At 49.5% G+C, this 15324-nt stretch overlaps 1 pseudogene; it reads right to left on the minus strand.

Moving 5' to 3' along the window:
* Positions 1–4852: 4852 nt before the first annotated feature.
* Positions 4853–6134, minus strand: LOC144129833 (uncharacterized; annotated as a pseudogene).
* Between the last annotated feature and the right edge of the window lie 9190 nt (positions 6135–15324).

Genomic DNA, 15324 nt, shown 5'->3' on the forward strand with positions numbered 1-15324 from the left:
GAGCCGAAAGATTCTGGCAGTTATTTCCAGCTTATTTGAACTCATCCACCTTTTTCTGCTTCCGTGTGCCAGGTAGTAAGTTTTGAGGAAAAAAAAATGGAGGACGCTTTAGCTTCGTCTTTAAGAGTGAGACGCGACAGCGTGTTGCAGCTTTGCCAAGGAATGCACGGAACGCCATCGCCCGTTCGACTCGACGCGTGGCCCGTTGGACAATTTAAGGGAAGGATGTCTGTCTCACATATCTCGGTGGACACCCGAACCGGGCCGTAAGGGAAGGCAAATGAAATGAAAATTGGTTTTAAGGAAATAATAATAATAATAATAATAATAATAATAATAATAATAATAATAATAATAATAATAATAATAATAATAATAATAATAATAATAATAATAATAATAATAATAATAATAATAATAATAGGTTTTTGGGGAAAGGAAATGGCGCAGTATCTGTCTGATATATCGTTGGACACCTGAACCGCGCCGCAAGGGAAGGGATAAAGGAGGGAGTGAAAGAAAAAAAGGAAGAAAGTGGCGCCGTAGTGGAGGCCTCCGGAATAATTTCGACCAATTGGGGATCTTTTAACGTGCACTGACATCGCACAGCAGATGGACGCCTTAGCGTTTTTCCTTCATAAAAACGCAGCCACCGCGGTCGGGTTCGATCCCGGGAACTTCGGGTCAGTAGTCGAGCGCCCTAACCACTGAGCCACCGCGGTGGGTGTGTGCGTGTGTGTGTGTGAAAAACATTATTTCAGGGAGGAAGCTTGAGGTAGCCGGAGCAACCTCTCGCAATCTCTAGGTGGGCTCCTCATTACAGGAGCCCATTGGCGACCGCCGCGACTCGGGCTCGGTGGACCAGGGCCTTCTGGCTTGCTAGGTCCGAGCAGCCGAGCAGGGCTGCCTCCCAGTCCTCCCGGGCGGGGTTGGGTTTGGGGGCGAGGTTCGGGGTTGACTGGCATGCCCACACGATGTGAAAGATGTCCGAAGACTTCTCCGCACACTGTGGGCATTCTCCTGTACAGGCAGGATCAAAGTGTTTTAAAACTGCCGGGCACAGCAGCGTTTTGGTGTAAAGGCGGAGGAGTGTGCGTTCCTCCACCTTTGTGAGGCCCTTAAGGCTTGTGATAAATTGCATGGCCGAATTGGAATAATTCAGTAATTTCTCGAAACGTGAGGGCCGGATTGGGTTCGGGATCCGTATCCAAAGGGTCTGAAGGCGTTGCCCGGAGAGTGAGCGCGCGGGCGGCGGCGTCTGCCGTTTCATTGCCTTCGAGGCCCATATGAGCTGGAGCCCATACAATCGTTCGACACGCGGGGGCCCCGAGGTAGTTACTGTTTTGAAGGATGCGATGCGCAAAGAGAGGAATGTACCCCTGTTTAATATTTCTGCAGGCCCCTCTCGAGTGGTGACGATCACTCGCGACTCCTGGTCTGCGGCGGCTAACGCGATGGCAACTTCTTCCGCATGTGTTATGTCTTGAGCTCGGAACGTTAGGCCATTCACCACGATTTTTTGGTGGACGACTGCGGCCGTGTACCACCCCTCATGGTGAGGGCCTGAGGCGTCCACGTAGAAGATGCCATGTTTGTTCCCATAGTGACGGGCCAGTGCCTCCGCCCGCGCAAGGCGCCTGCCACTGTGGTCGTCACGTGTCATGTTGGCCGGAAGAGGGCGTACGTGCAGGGCGTATCTCCAGATTTCAGGAATGCGTACGCGCTCTTCCGTAAGTGTTGGGTGGTGGATGTGTAGTCGGGCTAATAGGCGGCGACCCGACGGCGTTTTTGAAAGCCTTGTGTATTGATTTGTCAAGTGCGCCTCCCGGAGCTCCGCGAATGTGTTAACCATCCCCAGGCCCATGAGACGCTGGTTGGATGTGGTGATCGGGAGATCGAGGGCACGCTTGTACATCTTTCTGAGAATCACTTCGAGGGCGTTCTCATCAAACTTGCGCAGGTGGAGGTAAGGAGTCGAGTAGAGGACTCGACTGGTCACGAATGCATGCGCCAGCCGCAAAGCGTCTCTGCACCGTAACCTCCCGCGTTTGTTGGAAACCCGGCGGACCATCCGGCCCACCTGGTCCCCCACCTTGCGCAGTTTTGCTAGTGTGGTATCAGCCCGCCGATGTTTGTGGATAAGGAGACCAAGTACTCTAATCTCATCGTGTTCGGGTATCGGGCCGCTGGCCAGAGATAGTTCCATTTTGGTGGCGCACTGAAGCGACGGGCGAATGTGCACAAATTCGGATTTGGACGGTGAGCACTGAAGGCCGCAGCGGCGAGCGTAAGCGTCCACGATCTCCGCCGCTTGCTGCAGGTTGGCCTCAATGTCTTTAACCGATCCGTGTTTGGCCCAGATGGTTATGTCGTCGGCGTACAGCGCGTGCTGGATGCCTTCGACCTTCGCCAGCTGAGCCGGGAGTTTCATCATGGCCAGATTGAAAAGTAATGGCGAGAGGACCGCACCCTGTGGGGTTCCTCTCGTTCCCAGTTTATATGGGCCGTGTTCTTCGTCTTGTATTCGGATGAAACTTCGTCGATCCGAGAGAAATTGCTTGATGTATTGAAACGTGTTATGTCCACAGTTCGTTTCGGAGAGATGTTGCAGGATGATTTTGTGTGTGACATTGTCGAAAGCCCCCTTCAAGTCAAGGGCGAGTACTGCCTTATCGTTGAAGGGATATTCGACAGGGTTGAGAATTTCTCGGTCGAGTTGAAGCAGAACATATTGAGCGGACCTCTGCGGGCGGAAACCGAACATGGTGTCTGCGAATGTATGTTCATTTTCCAGAAACCCAGACAGCCTATCCCGCGCCATGGTCTCCATCAGCTTTCCCGCGCAAGACGTGAGGGAGATGGGGCGGAGGTTGTCTGTGTTTATGGCTTTGCCGGCTTTCGGAATGAAAGTTACCAGGGCGGTCTTCCATTCAATTGGTAGAGGTGCCTCACCAAGCCAGATCGAGTTGATGAAAGCGAGGAGGGCTTCGTAGGCGGGATCGGGAAGATTAGCAAGCATTTTCACAGTTATCTTGTCCCTGCCCGGTGCCGTTCCTCGTTTCATTTTAGCTAGGGCCGCCTTGAGGTCATGCAACTGGAACGGTTGATCCAGATTCGCGTTCTCTGAACCTGCATACGAGAACGCGGGTCCTCCGGGATCCTGCTTAGTGCAATGATACTGGTCGCGCAGTTTTCATGCTAATTTTGATGTATTTCCATCGAAGCTATGAATAGCTCGTTGGAGATGTTTTTGTGTCTCGGCGCGAGTTTGAGTCGGGTCAATTAGGGCGCGGAAAAGGCGCCACGCGCTCCGGCTCGACATTTGTCTGGCCGCCGTGTTGCAGCAGTCTACCCAGTTCGAGTCGGCGAGTTGGGCCGCGTACTCTGCCGCTCGCTGGGTGAGCTCGGCGATACGAATTTTGAGCTTTCTGTTACGTTTTTGGCGGCGCCATCTGCGGACGAGGCTGTGCCGCGCCTCCCAGAGGTGCAGAAGGTGGTTGTCCACCTCCGGAGTGGCCTTCGAGAGCTGAATTTGTGTTTCCACCGAACGAAGGTGTGTAACCAATCCTTGTGCCCACGCGTGGTAGCCTTGTTCGGGGATAGACGCCGAATTGATGTAGTTTTGCCGGAACTTATTCCAGTCTGGAAGCCGAGCTTGTGCGTGGGGTCTTGCCAATGGTTTAGTCCTTACGGTGGTATTGATAAGGCAGTGGTCACTACCGAGGGTTTCCTCGGTGTTGATCCATTCTGCGTGTACAATGTTTTTGGTAAAGGTGAGATCCGGACATGTATCCCGGGTCACGGAATTACCCAGCCGCGTTGGATATGCAGGGTCAGTGTGAAGAGTCAGGCCCAGCGTGGACGCGAGTTCCGCTAGCTTGCGTCCCCGCTTCTCTTCACGCACGTATCCCCATAGTGTACTGTGGGCGTTGAAATCGCCCACAATCACCAGGGGCTCCCTGCCCGCAGCCTGTAGAGCGCGGCTAAAGAGTGCTGCGAACGTTACATTTTTGAGTTTGGGGGAACAGTATATGTTGAGTACGTGGAGTGGTGCATCTTGTTTCTTGAGCGGAAGAAGTGTCACCATCGCATAGGAATATTCTGTGTAAAGTTCCAAGTCAACTAGATTAGCCGTATAGTTTTTATGCACGCAGACGCAGGAAGAGGGGTCCTGCTGAAAGGGGATGTAATTTGTGAGGGTGACGCCACTCCCTGGCTCCTGGAGGGCAACCACCGCGGGAAGAGAATCGAAAGTTGAAAGGTAAAGTCGGAGATCCGCCCTCTTTGCGCGAGAACGGAAGCCCCGACAGTTCCACTGGACAATTTGGACGGGGATGGCCGAATTGGTTCTTGAGGAGCGCCTGATCTTAGGGCTGCTCGTCATGGTCATTTAGATTGAGGAGGGGTTGTACTGACACTGCTCCGGAGCCAACACTCGCAGGAAGGGGCGTATCCTTCATACCAGGGAGTGAGCAGTTGTCGTCGTCGGCTACCTCGGGGGTGCGTCTAGAAGTTTTGTGAGGGCGGCCGGGTAAGGGATCGCCGGGCCTGCGCGAGGAGCGCAAGGAATTCGCAATTTGTTGGGCAATCATCGCGGGGATTGTCTCTTGCAATTTGGAGATGGCGTTTACCATCATTGAAATTTGTTTTTCTATAGCGGCGAATCGGGCCTCTGTGGCCCCGAGGCGGGCCTCGAATGCGGCCTCCAAACTTGTTACCGCCTTCGGTACCACGAGCTCACTCTCCATTACCTCAGCCGCGGGAGGCGAGGGGGGAGAAGAAGACTGGTTGATTTTAGATTCCAATTCATTAATTTTCTTTAGCAGCATCTCATTTTGGGCCCTGAGTGCTGCTATTTGATCTTGCTCGGCGCTATGCGCCCTTGGAAAGGGAGTGGAAAGAGGGGAGAGAGAAGCAGCCGCACCCGAACCGATCACCTGGTGGCCATTTTTGACGGCGTTGACACAGGCCCTGGTATCACCGCGCGTTTCTGTCGACTGTTTCGCCAGTCCGCCGTGTGGTGGCGACACCTTGGATGGTTGTTTTGCAGAACCTCCGGTAGGTGGGTTCTGGTTGTTGGAGACTTCCTGGCCATGCTGATCGCCGGGAGGCCCAAGATAGCGGCTTTTCTTCTTGGACGCCGTTTTTTTCTTTTTCGTCTTGGGTGTGCGGAATTTTGCTGCACAGTCACGAGAGTTGGTGGCATGGGACCCACCGCACAGAGAACACCGGGGAACACAGTTGTGAGGAGCCCGCACCCCCTCCACTAGCGGAGCTTGGAATCCGCAGAGTCCACAGGTGTTCGATCGCAGGTTTGGACACGCATCAGCGCGATGCCCGACGACCCCACACTGGCCGCACGCCGGGATAGTTTTGTAGTAGTTTCTCACAGAGACGACCATGTTGTCATAATGTACGTAACGGGGCTTCTCCTTACCCGCGAAAGTGATGCGTGCTTTGTTGGATGTCCCGAACTTCCGGATTTCCAGGATGGTGCCGGCGCGCCAGCACACTCGGTCTTTAAGAGTTTCCGTGGTGTCCGAGTTACGGACCACGATCACGCCGTGGCACATGTTGCCGCCGTCTTGTCTTAGGTAACCCCGAAGCTGGATCGACCCATTGTCGGAATTTACTGCGAAGTCCCCGATAAGTTGGTCGGCCGCCTCGATGTCCGGGGTATGCACAATGATGAGGTTTTACTCTCGTGAGGGTAGAACGGAGATGGCGCGGGCCCGTTTCAACCCGAGGTACGCTGAAATGGCAGTGTCATAGCCGGTTTCTGTGAACGCCTCGTGAAGAGAAACGCTTTCTCTGGGCTTTATAACTATGACGTAGTCTTCAGGTGTCGATTTGGGCATTGGACGCGGCTTCCACTTCGAGAACGCCTTGTCCTTGCTTCCCGTGGCGCGCGTCGCGGGAGCGTTCACGTTTCCGACCGACGAACCGGCGGCCGGGGCGGCGCCGAACGCCGCCATCTGGGCTTTGTCTTGGGAGCGGCGTGCAGCCGCTTGAAGCAAAGCTTGACTCCGGATTTTGGGAGTAACCGTCGAATTTGAATCTCCGGTGGTGGGCACCGAGGTCCACAACATCGCCTCAGGGTCGTAGCCGCGCACTTCTTGCGCGGAAGTCGCCATCTTGTCCTCGGAGGGCAAATTCCACCAGGCCAGGCGTTGGCGACGCCGTTAGGCTTAGCGACGGCGCCGACGTGGTCGGTCGAAAAACTGCCGTAAATTTAGAGAAAATCGGCCTACCTGGACGAATTCGGAGTCCAGGTGTTCCGCTTCGTTTTCCGGCTCGTTTGACGCCAGTTTTGCCGGGGTAGAATGATTTGGGACGTGGCCCCAACCGAAAATCGGCGGAGCCGAAGAGACACGTCTGCTCACATCGCGCGCTCGCAGCGTTCCGCTTCTTTTTCCGGCTCGTTTGACGCCAGTTTTGCTGGGGTAGAATGATTTGGGACGTGGCCCCAACCGAAAATCGGCGGAGCCGAAGAGACACGTCTGCTCACGTCGCGCGCTCGCAGCGCCCCCCCCCCCCCACCCTCCCCCCCCCCGCGGTGGGTAAAGGAAAAGGAAATGACGCCTGTCTCCAAATTCTCGCTGGACACCTATACCGCGCCGTGAGGCAACGAAAATCTCTTCCCTTACGGCGCGGTTCAGGTGTCCACCGAGATGTGCCATTTTTCGCTCACGACCAACGCAGCCGACGGCACCGGCTTTTCTGCGACACGAGCTCCTTAACGATATCGCGTTAATAATAACTTCCAAAACAACAGCGGCGAAGTTGGGCGTGCAGAATGCAAGGGCGGAGGAAAACATAAGAATGGGAGAACGTTGGAACGGCAGAAGCGTTTTCAGTGACTCGGGAAATAGACTGTGTCTAGTGCCGCATATGTCTATTTCAAAATACTCCTAAACACACTCACTACGGCGGTGTTACATGGGGGGGGGGGGAGGGGGGGGGGCGGGCGCAAAGTACACATTGAAGTGTGACCAGGTGTGACTAATATGTGAGACAAAACAATAAAACCGCTAGAGAACAGAAGAGTTCGATAAGCTACTAGCATCAAAGTGTGGCCTGAATACAGAACACATATTAAAAGAAGCAACATAATAAATGGTTGAAAAAAAAGATAAACCCAGACGATGAGCAAAAAAGAAGTAACAGATGAATTACACGCCTGTTTACTAAGGTGGCGGACTGGGCATGTTGGTGATTCATAATGGAAATGTACAGCGCAAATACAGACAAGGACACAAGAAAGAATGACATGGAACACACGAGCGCTGCACTTAGAAAGGCGCCCAATGTAGAAGAAATATAGTTCACTAAGGTGGCAGACTGGGCATGTTGGTGATTCATAATGGAAATGTACAGCGCAAATACAGACAAGGACACAAGAAAGAATGACATGGAACACACGAGCGCTCGTGTGTTCCATGTCATTCTTTCTTGTGTCCTTGTCTGCATTTGCGCTGTACATTTCCATTACACGCCTGTTTCACTTTTTTAAACCTCGTGGAGTACTTTCGCACTCACTTCTGTTGCGATATTAGACGGCTACCGGTGGCAGTCAATTATGACTTTAGGTATGAAGGATTTGACACAAGTAGAAGTGCGGCATGTGATGCGTTTGATCTTGTAATGATAGTCACGGCGTGGGAAGACCGCTTAGAGTGAGCGAAAGAAAATCGTCATAAAGCAATGAATGGTGAAAAATTTTGCAAATGAGGGCTAAGAGAGCAAGGCTACAAGGATGGGAACGTTTATGAGATGCAAGGTGATATATTAATGCCGTGACGCTAGTAAAACGTGAGTAATGTTAAAAAACGAGAGCAGCCTGGTTTTACAGAGATTCGATGTAATCTTTGACGTAGGCTTGGTTCAGGTCCCCATACGGGGTATGGTGCATTCAATTTCAGATTTATTCAAGGTTAGTGTAAGGGAAGCATCGCATCTGTGCAGGAGCAACGTTATGTTCTAGAAGGCCTAGAGAGCTGTTGGCAGCTGCTAAGCAGAGGTTACGCTGATAGTACCAGGTAAAGTTGGGCTCAAGGTCTACTTCTAAGCGTTTGTAATTGGAAGCTGACTGAACTGTTACGTTAATGAGAATGCATGTGGTTTAGATGCGACAGAAACTTCTAGATTAAGGAGACATGTTTTGTTTCAGAGCTGAATCAAGCTGATTGGCCACTAGGGCGCCAAGTGTTAAGTGAAGTTTTAAGTGAATCGAGGTCACTTTGTAAAGACTGTCAGACAATGTCACTTGTAATCTTACGGCACAAAGCACTTTCATCACAAATCTTCTAAGCTTCAAGAATATTAAATCTCGTAACTTATTATCAATATTAGAAACAGCAAGGGTCCATGCACACTGCCCTGTGGTCACCAGTCGCTCAAGTCACTAGATGTGACTTGAGCGATTGAATAGTGGGAACCATTAACACAGGGAAACTGAGCACGAGATGAGAGGAAGTTTTTTATCCATGATAAAACATGATGGTGAATATTGAGCTGTGATAGCTTGAGTACCAGCAGCTGCCTAGTGTGGGGGACCTGGTCGATTGTTTTTGGAAAAATTGAGAAAGAAAGTGTCGACCTGAATCCGGCGTCTGCTGCAGTAAATGATTCTTCGGTAAATCGCCAGGGCTGAGTGTCCCATAAAATTTATTGCGGTTACCATGCTGATATATAAACATAATGTTGTGATGTTTGGGGATAATTAATGATTTGACGGTGCGTGACGCGTTGAAGGAATTTATAGATGGCGCAAGTCAGTGAAATCGGTCGAGAGTTAGAGGTTATATGGGAGGCCGATCTGAAAGTTGTTATTATTAAGCTACACTTCACACTTGACGGATTGAGTAAGATGATAGGAGTAGAGAGAAAAATGAAGACTTGCTAAATGGTCTGAAATGCGTTTTCGAGTACTTTTTTATTATTGCCAAGATAATTTTGGCTGGTAGGGACTTCAAGGTTACTTAACAAAGAAATAATACTATTTTCGATAATGTTCACTTAATTCAGGTTGGCAAGACGTTGCTGTAACTAAGACGACGGGGTTATTCTGAACATTCGTTAGTAACCTTTATCAATTTTTTCATGTATTTCTCATGAAGTAGGTAGGCTGTTAGCAACTTCTTGCCTATGCAAACAATTTTTTGTTTTCATTGCTTTTCGCAGCCGGTGATTGAACCAATGGGTACGGTTACTGTGCTCGATGACGATTAACAGTATGAACCTGTTAATGAAGTTCAGTGCGGTAAGTTTTGAAGAGTATTCAGTTCTGGTCAACGAAACATCAGCAGCACTCAGGTAACAACCACCCCAATAAGAAAATCTGGTAGGCTTATGGCAGGGTTCATCACATGGCGGCAAAAATATAAACCAATGCAAACACTCTATTAGAACGGCCCTACAAACGCTTCCAGTGCAAGTCAGGAGTTAGGTGAGACTTGGTGTGCAAGTTCTCACCTAGCATTGAGGACACTGTCTTTCTTTTTCGTTCTGCTACAGTACAATTGAGAAATATCACGTGCGAAAAATTGACAATTCATAGGAGAAGAAAATGGAAAGTGGGGAAGCAAGGAGGACAGTGCACACTATCCCTTCGCAGAAGTACAAGTCAATGCCCTCCTTGCCTTCAATTCCAGCCACAGCGCTCACTTCGTAATAGGATTCATTTGGGCACCTTCGTCCAGGATCCTTTTTTTCTCATTCCTTTGTAAAACCTTGCAAGCATGCCCTCTACCCTTTCTAAATTCTGTTTTAAAACAAGGTAGTAATAACTAGTTGGTGTTCATCTAATCCCTCCGTTATTCCAAATGTCATGGACGTTTGGGGAGACCCGTACATTCTGTATTGTGCTTAGCCAAATGCGCCCTGCAAAGATTTCTTACAAGAAGGACACCCAGACGTCCTACATTTTCCAGTTACTCTCACATCAACAAAAAATACATGTAACTCCAACTATTAAGGTTGTGTAGAAGGAAGACTTTTGTTTTCGGCGGCTTCAAACTCAACGCATCTTTGGTTCATGGTTATTACTGATGGTCAACATTAACTAGATGACTTTACGAGTGGGTATCCTGCATTGAATTTAAGATAGCCTTATAGTACGACTCGTGATGAAGTCTTCTCAGCTTCAACAAACCGTTCACAAGCAGTTTTGAAGCCCATGAAAATGGAGCTATTAACCAATTATTTCTCACAACGAGCACTATATTTAGTGTTCTGCATTCTACGGCCTATTGCATGTACACTGCATTTATTTCGGCTTTAGTGTTGGGGGTTTTAGTTCGTGTTTAAGAGATCTATACACAGCCTACAGCTAGGCTACAGAAAAATTGGCGAAAGTACGTCAGAATTCTGCAGTACTTTAATGCAAAGCGAAAGCTACTTATCAGCAAATCTTTGCACAGTTTGTTTTTGCAATCATTTACACATTTATCTTGGAATTCTTTCTGCAATTCTTTGCAAACTTTTTCTACGATTCTTTACAGTTATTTACGTTGTTTTTATTTTATAAGAAGGCATGTTTATGTTCATTTTTGTTTTTTCTTCGGTTCCTATTTTTATTGTTGTTCTTGATTTATTTTTAATTCTTCCTCTCTATTATTTATGTTTTTAATTGGATTGTTTTTGTTCATTTCATAATTGTTTTCGTAATTATTTTCTTATGTTTATTTTGCGCTCAGGGTTCTCCCAAATGCGTTTTGCATACCAACACGACCTTGAATAATGGGAGGAGAATTTTATTATTATTTGGTGCTCCACTGCCTCCCAAAGGTCGCTTTGCATAGCGACATGACCTTGTAGGACGGAAGCAGTAGAGCTTTCGCTCTAAATTCACTGACTAAGAAAGTGGAATCAGTTGCTCTTGAACACGGTTTCAATGCCGGCCACAACTGTAATCGTAACAGCCATACAAGTAAAACATTTAACAGCACTGGTGACGATATTAATGCGCCATGTTTCCAATAGCGACTGAATGGGACCATCAAGGGGCCTCGCAAAAGGAAAATCAATCAGCAGGGCGGAAGAAACAAAATAAAAGCGAGTGACACGCCTATATTTCATAGGATAATTTCTTAGCATCAATTATGTGATTTTTAATTGCGCCGCCGGTGCCTTCGCGCAATTCGCGCTAATTTATCGTTAACTAGGAAAATGTGTTGAGCGCCTGATGGAAAGCCATTTGGCGCCTGTCTGCAATGAGCCGGGAACCTTCACCTGCCTTCACCCACCTTGATGCGTTCAAGCTTTTGAGGAGAGGCTTTATTTCTGTAGTTTTGTTACTGTTGTAAGCTCTTGCAGAAAGCGTTCGTATGATTTTTGTCCTTTGCCTCATTATGAGCCCTTTTCCGAGCGTGCCAGCTATCGACGTCTTGGACGGGCTTTACGCGAAAGTGTAAGGACCCCTTCTGCAGAACACCCGGTGTCGGCGTTGGCATCAGCGTCGGCGTTCCTGTTTTTACCGAAAAATGCAGATCAGTCGAAAAAGTGGAGGCTACAAGAGACTGCCGTCGATGGCGCCTGCCACGTCAGCGACGCACCGGATCTTCAGCGGTCGGAGCGACCGCGAGCAACGCACCATGTGCACAGACCGTCGGTCACCGTCTTCCTCCTCACCCTCATACAAACATGGACCAGGCCACGACTTACGTTACTAGCGTCGCCTCTCAAGCGAATTTCGACTACGCAACCAGGCAAAATGTGTCACATCCATATATCGCGAGGAGTCCCTATACCGCTATCAGCCTAGTGGCGCAATGGCAAGCTTCAAGCCCGACTAAACCAGTTCGCATTCCGCAACCCGTCATGCACAATCATACCAGCATCCTGCTGTCACTATGCTTGCGCATTGGAATTGCGGGATACACACACATGCATCGAGCAAAGGCAGCCAGGCAGGCGGTCGATCCTGCGCAACATACTACCCCCCCCCCCCCCGCTCCACCAACCATAGCATAGCATGCAATAAAGAAAAAAAAAGCGCAGTGGACTACTGCGTTGGCAGGGGGCTGTTGAAAACAGCCACTAGTAGGGAGGCCGCTTGTGGCGGACTTGTTATTTCTGGCTATAATACAAGGAGTCCATCTACTATTAACTCGGATACAACGAACGTAATCCGCGTGACGGTCAGGTTTACTATAAGTGTTTTTTTTTTTGAGGAAACGAAATCGCACAGTGATTGTCCCACATCTCGGTAGATACCAGAACCGTGCCGTAACGAAAAGGAGGAAAGCAGGGTGAAAGAAGGAGAGAAAGACGTGCTTCAGTGGAGGGGTGTGAAATAATATCGTCCTGGGGATCTTTTATGGTCACTAACATCGCACAGCATACGGGCGCCTTTTGCGTTTCGCCTCCATATAGATGCGGCCACCACAGCCGCGTTCGACCGCGGGGACCCCGGCTCAGTATCCGAGCGCCCTAAGCGCTGAGCCACCGCAGCTCGACAATTTTGTGTGTTAGGCGTTGTCCTAATCTTTTCAAGATGGGCCAACACGCATACGCATCGTTAGCCCCTGTAGAGAGTGCATTGCCGCAGTAATACTCTGTATGTGAAAAAGCCAACTTTCACTTAACTGAAGGTCGCACGAAATGTTCCTGAAAAACATGATTCAACACTAAAATGAGGTACGCGCTTCCGTGTGTGCGTGGATGCTTGCGCGTGTGTGTGCGTGCGTGCCTGCTTGTGTATGATAGCATTCACCCTCCTGAAGCAACATCCGTTGGCTGCACCTCCGGGCACCTGCCCGTTAAAAAGGCATCGCCCACCGGCGAGTCTCCACACCACGCGACCAGTCCCCTTCACACTACGGGAAGTCATCACCCACAACCAACACCTATCCACTTCAGCCCTCGGGACACCTCTACGGGAAGTCATCACCCACAACCAACACCTATCCACTTCAACCCTCGGGACACCTCCACATCTGTATGTGTGTGAGAAGCCTCAAGCCTTCGGACGCACAGTCCCCAGGAAGCAACCTTCCGTTGATGCCGGGAGGTGCACAGACCGGTAAAAATGCATCTCGCACTACCCACCTACCCTCCTCCTCTCTACCCTCCTTACGCTCCGCCCTTCATTCTTCCCCAAAATCTGCCACCTAACAGAACCCTATGGAAATCCGGAACAAAAAATGAACGTCAAAATCAAATTGTAGAAGAACGGCAAATTGATTGAGTTGGTAATCCATAACCAGCTTTATTCAACAGCGCCAGACAGGAGGACATAGAACAACAACAAGACGAGGCAATTACGCCGCTGAAAAATCCAGTTGCAAGTCCAGCGCCGTGTTTGTATCTTTTTATCCTATGTCCCGCTGTAAAGCGCTGCTAAAAGAAGCTCGTTATGAAATCAAATTCAAAGCGAAGTGTACACACAATACTTCTAACGCAGGATGGCCGCATCGCATCGTCATATCACCGGAGCATTTTTAATTTCAATTCGTTTCTGTTATGGCGCAGCCCACTGATTGACAGACACCTATGGTTACGGGGCGCAGCGTTTCTTGAAACAAAGGGGGATAAATGAATGAAAAGAGCATGGTTGTGGCGCTCAGCAATGCGACGAGTGCACCTAGCATACGAAACGACCCCGAGTGCCCCACTTAGTACGTAGTTATGAGATTAGGCGGCGCTATTGTCTAGTTCTGTCATCGGTGGTAAAGGCCGGTTTTCAAATCTGCAACAGGGGGCACCACTGTGGCATGCAGTTGAACCATAATACGAAGTACCAGCTGCGGTGGCGGCAACCAAGAACAATGAGACCTCCGGGTTCATAGAATCCACTTGCAACTTAGCAACTTTATGGTTTATGATGGTCACTTGGACAGTATGTGTGGTGATGTGATTAATGTCCCGCTCCATGTGCGAGGAGAAACACTGAAGGCGAGAGTATGTTTAGTACAAAGGCGTGAACGTTATTTTGATTATTGAACATTGTTTTAAAATGCTACGTAACGAAGTGTTGTAAAGAGCGTCGGGAGGCTTTCGAACCCTCCACTGGGAGTCAACCGGGAGTCCCACAACTCTTCATTTGGCCCAGCAAGCAAGTCATGAAAAAATACCGGTAATCTATACGAGCGTGGTTGGTGGTGGAAAGGAACCCACTCGAAGACCAGCGGTTCAAAACACCGCTGCTTTTCAGAGTGAGCACTGCCGGTGAGGACCAAGCAATGGCTTCGATGTCTGTAATAAAAATATTAGGTTCGGGCAACCTAAAGAGCAACCACTTACGTATAACAAGCTTAATCCAATTTGAAGATAAATGTAGAGGCCTGAGGGCAATGGTAAGTTTACCACCCGTAAGTGGCGAAAATGAAAAAAATGAAGGGGGGGGGGGGGGAAGCTACATAGCGACCCACAGCAGGAGGAGCGGACCGGGGGAGACTCCCCTGATCTCCTCTGGGACGTTAGCGGAGAGGATGGGTGAAATGGATGGGTTGTATGGTTGTCGGGAAAAGGGTTATGGGCATAGGGATGGGAATGGGGACAACGAGTTTTTTGCTCTGATCCTTCGAATGTCTTCTCTGATTGCTGGCCTGCCTGGCCAGGAGAGAGAGGGCATCAAGATTCCCCAATGCTGCGGCCACTAGAAACAAGCTACCACTGGCAACAAGCTACATCAACCTGGAACTAAATTGTCTAAAAATGTCGAAAAGATGGATAAAAAGAGTAGTAAACTAGATCCGCCGAGGAATAGTATGTCTTGAGTCATTTCCGTTGGAGATCCAACCTGGGGCAGAAGAAAGGGTTTCTATTCCCCAAAATTTGCAAGCGCCAGTTCGTAAGTGCCGGGTTAGGCCAGTAAGGAGAGCTATCAGCGCATAAAAGCTAGCAAATCTTGGTGCTCGAAATCTATAAAACGTGAAGTGCCTCGTCTGATGTTCACTCTCGAGGGGTTTTGACAAGAAGTTTGCCTAGGCACGTCAGAAACAACGTTTCTGAAAGGAGGCCCTCAGTGTCGTCGCGCCGTCTTTTTGCCTATCGTCGTCCTGTTCCCCACTACGTGTTGCAACTGATGTGAAACGTGGGCGCTTAAAGCCGGCGTTGCGTGAAATTCCTTAGGAGCGAACATGGCCTCCGATGCGAAACCCTAAAGTTGGTTCGTCGGCGTTCATGTAGCTGGCGCAGTTGGGCGGCTAAGTCGGAGGTTAGCCAACGCTGTCTGACTGCCGTTCGAGTGGACGCAGTTTACAAGCTGTTTGTGCGAAGTCACACAGGGGGAGGTTGTGTACTGTGAAGCAATAGGCAGATACACGAAAGTGACGTCGGACCTCTTGTGTAAACAACCAGGCCAGCATGTCCTGCCTTTTC

Source organism: Amblyomma americanum, chromosome 4 (genome assembly GCF_052857255.1).
Source record: "Amblyomma americanum isolate KBUSLIRL-KWMA chromosome 4, ASM5285725v1, whole genome shotgun sequence".
NCBI lineage: Eukaryota > Metazoa > Arthropoda > Arachnida > Ixodida > Ixodidae > Amblyomma > Amblyomma americanum.